Source organism: Mus caroli, unplaced genomic scaffold, assembly GCF_978045245.1.
Source record: "Mus caroli unplaced genomic scaffold, Mus_caroli_1 scaffold_18, whole genome shotgun sequence".
Classification (NCBI taxonomy): Eukaryota; Metazoa; Chordata; class Mammalia; order Rodentia; family Muridae; genus Mus; species Mus caroli.
This window is the reverse complement of record NW_028227273.1, coordinates 29,404,361-29,411,994: the sequence shown is the minus strand read 5'-3', so window position 1 is coordinate 29,411,994 and position 7,634 is coordinate 29,404,361. Positions and strand designations below refer to the sequence as shown.

Genomic DNA, 7,634 nt, shown 5'->3' with positions numbered 1-7,634 from the left:
GTGTGCACCAAGTTCTTTCATCTGATGAACAGTCTTGCTGCTACTACACATGTGTGTATGTATGTGTATGTGTGTATATGTATGTGTATGTGTGTGTTCATGTGTGTGCTTGTGTGTGTGCCTGGGTGGATGTATGTGTGTGCCTGTGTGGATGTGTGTGCCTATGTGTATGCATGTGCATATGTGTGCCTGCATATACATATGTGCATGTGTGTGCCTGCATATACCTGTGTTTATGTGTGTCCTTGTGTGTGTGTGTGTGTGTGTGCCTATGTGTATGCATGTGCATGTGTGTGTGGCCGTGTGTGCACATGCACATGTGTATGCATGTGTAGTTTTCATATAACTATGCACTGTATGTTAGGAACATACATTCTCCTTGCTGACATTATTACTCTCCTTTTTTCACCTCTCCTATTATCCTTCTTTAGCCTTCTGGACAGTTTTGTGTGCGTGTGTGTGCGCCCGCGTTAGACGTGTGCATGCTTTTACATGTCTGTAAAAAGTCTAGGAACCATAAGTGAAATAAACCCTCTGACACTGGTGGAGGAGAGAGAACACAGTGGTGAGAGGCACTCCCTCGCTGGCTGCTCTTGCAGAGGACACGGGTTTGATTCCCAGTGCCCACATGGTGGCTCGTAGTCCCCTGTCAGAAGACCCTGCACCTCTTCTGGCTGGCCCCCTCCTTGCTCTCTCATTTAACCAGTAACTAAAAGGATTCCTTTATTCTCCTCTTTAAAAACGCTAGAAGCCAAGAAATGAGCCATAATGCCTTCTTGGTCTTCAACACTTGTGAACATTTCCACAGAGTCTATCCTCTTGGGTGGTTTTATTCTGTGGGAAGTCTGACAATGGTACCCACGATGGGGCCTTTTCCTAAGCACCTGGTGTTCCCCTGCTTAGCCACACCCCATTCCTTCAGCAGCAAATATCCACTGACACTGAGATGAAACTTAGCAGCAACAACTTCAAACACTATGCTCCCTGTGTGCAGGGTGATTCCTGGACCATCCTGCTTCTCCAGGCCGTCATCCCTGCCCTTCCCAGTGTGACTACACAGGTCTTCCTATAGAGAAATGGAGTTAACACACACACACACACACAGACACCTCTTACATCTCAGCTGGCCACATGGTTTGCTTTATGAATAGCATGGAGCAAAGGCCAGAGCCAGCAACTCCTAAACATCATACTTCTTACTCCACTGGGCTGTGGAACCATAGCTAAGTTACTTAACTGCACCTCAGTCTTCCCACCTGCAGAATGGGTAAGTAACTGTAGCCCTGTCATGATGTTTCAATGCTTAGAGCTGTTGTTGGCATGAAATAAATACTGATTGTTTATTAAATACACAAAAGGAAAGTCATGGTGTCTTTTCACAGCAAAGAACCTAAGACTGTGCCCATTTAAGTCCTTTGTAAAGGAATTTGAAAAGCAGAAATTTTTGAATATTAATTTTTCAATGGAATTTACCAAAAAAAGAGAAATTTAAATCTGCAATGTATTAACTTTTGAAATTTTTTAAAGATTTATTTATTTTATTTATATGAGCACACTGTAGCTACCTTCAGACACACCAGAAGTGGACATTGGATCCCATTACAGATGGGTATAAGCCATCATGTGGTTGCTAGGGACTGAACTCAAGACCTTTAGGAGAGCAGTCAGTGCTCCTAACCACTGAGCCATCTCCTCAGCCCGACATTTGAATTTTTTAAATTTTTGAACTTTCAAGGGAAAGAGAAATTCCAGGAATGACTTCTTGTTGTGTGACAGGTTTTGCCTGGGGAGACACAACCCACACCTACCCACCCAGCCCAGGAGACGAGCTTACCAGCTGGGGTCCTGGAACACACTGCACAGCCGGCAGGCAGCTCAGCAGGTCAGAGTGCAGTCTTTCCAGGAGATCCAGTGGGTCTGAGCTTCCTCCAGGGGGCTGGGCATACCTCAACCTTTGCAGCTTGACTCATCTGGCAGTGACTGGCAGCAGCCTTTACCATTTACCTACTATTGGAGAAGGAGGAACTTGGTGAACCTGGTCAGTTTCAGGGACTTGCTGAAGCTATTTTTGTATTGTTTGCTTCCTATGTCCATGGAACTTCCCTTCAAGATGACCTTCCCATCTTCTGGCTTCAAAGAGCTAAAACTCCATCTCAATTGTGCCCACCTGCTGGACCGGAGTTACTCCCTGACAAGATTGCTCGCCCAGTCACCCAGAGGGCAGAAAGACCAACAGCTCCTCTCTTTACCAGAGCCAAGTCCCGAGTCCACATCTTACAAAACATCAGTAATGTTGGGATCCAAAATGAACTCAAAACCCAGGGTCTCTTATTTTCCTGGGTAACCTAGACCAAAGTGTGCTGAAGATGCTGATGGAGCTGCAGACAATTATCCAAAACTAGAAGACAGCAGTTCCTGGAGGGTCTTAAACTCTGTGTTGAGGAGTGAGGGCAGACAGTCTTGCACATTTCTGTTCTTACTTGAAATGCCTTTCAGGTTTCGTTATTTAAAATATTTGTAAGAAAGTCTGAGGGAGCAAAGTATTAGTCAAGAGCAAAGATTAGCCAACTACAGTACAAGCCACACTTGCTGCCAATTTTTGTTGATAAGATTTATTGGAACACAGGTGTGTCCATTTGTTTACACCTGATGTGTGTCTGCTTCAGTGGAAACCATGACAGAAAGAAAGGGGGTATTGGGGTCTCCATGTCTTCACTCAGTATTTCCCAGCAATCCCTAGTCACAAGAGACCACACCGTGGTGTGAGACAACCCCCAAAGCTTATAGGTTTATTATGTTCCTCACTCCCACAAAGCCAGACCCCAAGTTTGCCTCGAATCTTGAAATGGTGCACAAAGCATCTGTAGGACAGAGGGAAAGAACATGAAAAGTTCTCACACCCCGTCTTCCACACTACGGACCAGGGCATCCACTCCAGGCAGATTAACAATTTATAAAACTCCACCTCCAGAGACACAAGAGATGATGCCTGGGAGCAAAGCAAATGCTGATGTTCAAAATGTAACAAAGCAGGCTGGAGAGGTGGCTCAGAGGTTAAGAACATGGCACTCGGGAGGCAGAGGCAGGTGGATTTCTGAGTTCGAGGCCAGCCTGGTCTACAAAGTGAGTTCCAGGACAGCCAGGGCTACACAGAGAAACCCTGTCTTGAAAAAGACTGCTCTTCCAGAGGTCCTGAGTTCAATTCCCAGCAACCACATGATGGCTCACAACCATCTGTAACAGGATCTGATGCCCTCTTCTGGTGTGTCTTAAGACAGCAACAGTGTACTCATTAAAGATAGATAAATCTTTTTTTTTAATGTAACAAAGCAATAACGTTGGTTGTCAACTTGACAGGACCTAGAATCACGCAAGGCTATGGACGTGCCTACAAGGGATTCGATGGAGTAGGTTGACTAAGGTAGGGAGGACTGGCCTAATTGGGAGATAATACTCTCAGAGCTGGAGTCTTGAATGAAAAGAAACCAAGCCGAGCAGCTGGGGTTCCTGCTCCCTGACTGTGGGTGTAACAGGGCCAGCGGCTGCAAGTTCCCGCCCCCGGGACTTCCACGAGGAGCTGGACGCTGGAACTTTGAGCCAGAATAAACCCCGCATTCCTTGAGTTGCTTTTGTCAACGTATTTTATCACCACGACAGGCACTGTCACTAAGACAGATGGTGTTATTGTGGCAGAAATTTCTAGGAAACTGAGTCACCAAGCCATAGCCGTGTTCCATTAGGGAAAAGAAAGTTCACTACAGTGGCCCCCAAACCACACTGTAGTGGTGTCAGCCCCAAATCTTGGGTCCAATATCCTTTATTAGGTGGGAGTATGGAAGCAAGCCAACACGTCTGTCCGGGGGTGGCAGGGCAGTGTGAAAAGTCACTTACCACACCTCCTCCGTGCCTTCTGTTTCTGGAGATAACCACAAGCAGGAGGGGACAGCTCAGTGGGACTCGAGCCCTGGGGAATTTCCCTTGTTTTAACGCATGGCAGTTTGAGGACTCTCCGCCCCATTCTCTCCTCTCCTTTGTCAGAATCCCTTGTGACCCTTCTCAAGGCACCTCTGATGCCGGTGGAGGGCATGGAGTCGATCTGTTGCTCTCCTGTTTCTGGTGGCAAAAGTTAGGCATGGACCCAACAGGACAGCCAGGAGGATCATACCCAGGGGCGAGGGCGGAAGCAGCCATGGGCTCTCGGAGGTCCAGGTATCACCACTCCAGGAAGATCCTTTTGTCGTGCCTCGGACCTTGCTTTCCACCAGCCATGTGGTATTTTCTCTACGATCCCTAAGTGATTTGTGCAGAAACAGCAATCTTTTCCTCTGAAGACACACATATGTCACCTTTCAGCTACGATTTCGTAAGGCTTCTGTCTGGTTCTGCAAGGTGACTGTACTCTGCTGGCCTAGCCTGAGGCCCTCTTCGATTTGATTGAACAGCTGGCTATGCCGGACCTGTTGGATCCTGAGCTTAGTCGCTCCTGTGACAGCAGCGCCATTGAGGGCCATCTCCAATAACGTTGAGAGTAAGATGGGATTCCTCTCTTTCCTGTGATGAGGGCCTTAATATTGGTCTACCTCTGGTACAAGGAGAATATCTAGGTCTGGAGTCAGGAATACCATCCTGCAAACCCCCACTGGGTAACAGGTCCCATCCGCACAATCGAAGCATTTAGGCCTTGGTTCAAGTCACCAAGGTACAGCTTTCCCCTGCTTCCCCTGCCTGGTCCTGTGGACCCGTCAGGCGGGAGTCAGCAGGGCTGTCCAATACTGTTTGGCTTTCTAGAGTTGGGCTAGTGACCCCAACACGGGTTAAATTACCTGGCTGGTCTTCACAGAGATCTAGCAACCAACCATTTCCCAGTTCTAACTCCACCAAGCCACTTGCAAGTTGAAGGGTTTTCACTAGAGGGCGCCAGAGTCAAATCTGGATAAGTCTTCCCCCCCCCTCCCCCCTCAGGATGGAGCAGAGGCCCATGGGTGGAGCCAATTGACCTCGCTCTCAGGCATAGAGGCACTGGCGGAAGCTCTAACCATTTGAGGGTCCATCCGTCTGTTTCATCCCTGCCTTCACACATCCCAACCCAAAGATACAGGACCACCCCTGTTCTAACTTTGTTATCTTTAGTTTCAGAGTATCTCTTGTCCCACTTCCAGGCTAGTCCCTGACAAGTAGAGACCCCTTGTCCTTCCGTGGGTGCACTGTCCTATGCCACTGGCAAAGTTAAGTCCACACGGTCACAGCTTCTTAAGAAGGACCGGTATTTTCCCCCACAGTGATGTTCCTTCCAGGGGACTCATCCATATGCTATGCATGCCAATTGTTGCAAATTTCCTGGGACAGGGCTCAGTGCCGCTGCGTTTCTCTGTGATGGCTGAAGGACTGACAGTAATTGGCTTTATCCTAGTCCATGCACCATCTGAAGGAGAGAAGACAGGGTCCCAAAGGGGGATAGTTAGTTTTATTGAGTGGTCTCCCACAGAGCAATCCCATGGTTGGTTCACAGAATCAGTATTTCCTACTGGCCTGGAGGCTCCAACAATGTCGATGCATCTTTGGTGAGCTTCCCTGTGGGAGGGGTTACCATGGAGATGGCTGCTCCTGTGTCAAAGATGAAGTCCATCTTTGCTTGGGCCCAGCATCTATTTTGACGATGGGCTCCTAGGGCCAATCGTGACTGAGCCTGGCGGTGCTCGGTCTGACCTGTCTCCCAGGTGACAGCCTCAGCCCTTGTGGCGGCTTCAGTTTCATTGCAGCTATGCTAGGGATCTCTTTTTGTTTGGGGTTTGGGCACTCATTCTTCCATTCGCCTTTCCCCTTGCAATAGACACACACACACACACACACACACACACACACACACACACACACACTGGTGCACAGTTCCTGCCATATCGAGGGAGTAGACTTTGCAGACAGCCCTCTATCTAGTCTCCACCAGGGGACACCCCCTCTGTCTGATGCCTACCTGGCCTGCCACCTAGTGGTAACTTACTAACGCAGGCCCACACCCTTCACTCACCCCATAGCCACCACCTGACTCCAATGGCTTTTTATCAGGTACCATTTAGACACTCAAAAATCACAACTTTGGTCCAAATTGATCACCCTTTGGCTGCCGGGTAGTGTGGTTCATAGGATGTGCCACAGTGCACAGGAGGCAAGAGCCTTTTCCAACAGATAAGGGCAAAGCCAACGGAGCATGCCAACCTGCCACAGAATATTGGATGCCAAATTGTGCTTCCAAATTAATAGCTACTGAGGTTACTCTCATTAGTGTTCTAAACAGAATATTCAAAGGCAATTATACAGAATGTTTTATCAATATGAATTGTAGGTGTTTTCCTTCTTAAATTGCTTATTATCCATAAGCCCCCATCCAAACCTTGTTCTCCCTTAGCCAGAGCTTCCAGTTAGTAACTAGTGATCAACATATACACGTTGATCTGGGGCAAAGAACAAATGTAAATCGAGAATTTAACCATCTCAATTGAACCAATTATTCAACATCTGGGAGAAAGACCAGGGGAATATGAACACATAACGCCCTGTGTAATTATAAAGCATTATGAAAAATTAATGCTTATAACAAAATAAATGTCAGTATTTATATTAATGATATTATATTGTATCATTTCATCAAAAGGATTTGCCTGCATTATCACTACAATTAGCCCAATTTTATGTTAGAAAAACAAACTTTACTTTGACTAGCTAATACTTGAAGCAGGGTGGGGTGGACATTTCTATCCTTACAATCTAGAGGAACGTCCCCTTCAGCCTGAATACAGCTTGAGGCGGAAACTATGCTTTTGATTATAAAAGCATGATCAAAAACCATGACTAAGGCAGTCTTTTTTTTTTTCAGTGTTTCGTGTGATTTTATTTTCTGCCTTCAACCATAATAATATGATATCCAAATTTTGTCTTAACAGGTGGGTCTGTTACTACAGGCTTATCCATCCCACTTATAGGCAAGGCAAACGCTGCTTCCTGAAATGGCCCCACCATGGAGCCTCTGGTCATCCAACCAGAGTCACCCCCTGTCTGGGTTTATCTTCACTATTTTGTGTGGCCACCTCACTGACTCTCATCCCAGACTTTAACTTTTCCATGGCTTCCATGATTCCCCCATGGTTTTCACATAGAGTGTGTCTGACCTTTACTGCATTGCCACCGCCTTCAGGACCCTGAGACTTCTTGTCAGCACTGTCACTCCCAGAGGCTGCACCGCCTTTCCCTCCTTCTCCAGAACCAGTTTCCCCCTTCGGCAGCATCTCTTAAGCATGCAGTTGAACTCTCTAGCAAGTAAAGTAAGTCCTATAACATTTAACTGTGGCTGGCTTACAGTTTCAGAGGTTCAGTCCATTATCAAGGTGGGAGCATGGCGGCATCCAGGCAGGCATGGCACACGGGAAAAGCTGAGAGGTCTACATCTTCATCTGAAGGCTGCTAGCAGAATACTGACTTCCAGGCAGCCAGAGGGTCTTAAGCCCATGCCCACAGTGACACACCTATTCTAACAAGGCCACACCTCCTAATAGTGCCACTCCCTGGGCCAAGCACATACAAACCATCACAGAGATGTAGGTTGTTTTTAAAGAATTTGCACATTAGCTCAGCTTCATAAA

The 7,634-nt window shown here is 47.1% G+C and overlaps 1 pseudogene; it reads right to left on the bottom strand.

Moving 5' to 3' along the window:
- Positions 1-6,885: 6,885 nt before the first annotated feature.
- LOC115029715 (peptidyl-prolyl cis-trans isomerase NIMA-interacting 4 pseudogene) lies at positions 6,886-7,280 on the bottom strand (annotated as a pseudogene).
- Between the last annotated feature and the right edge of the window lie 354 nt (positions 7,281-7,634).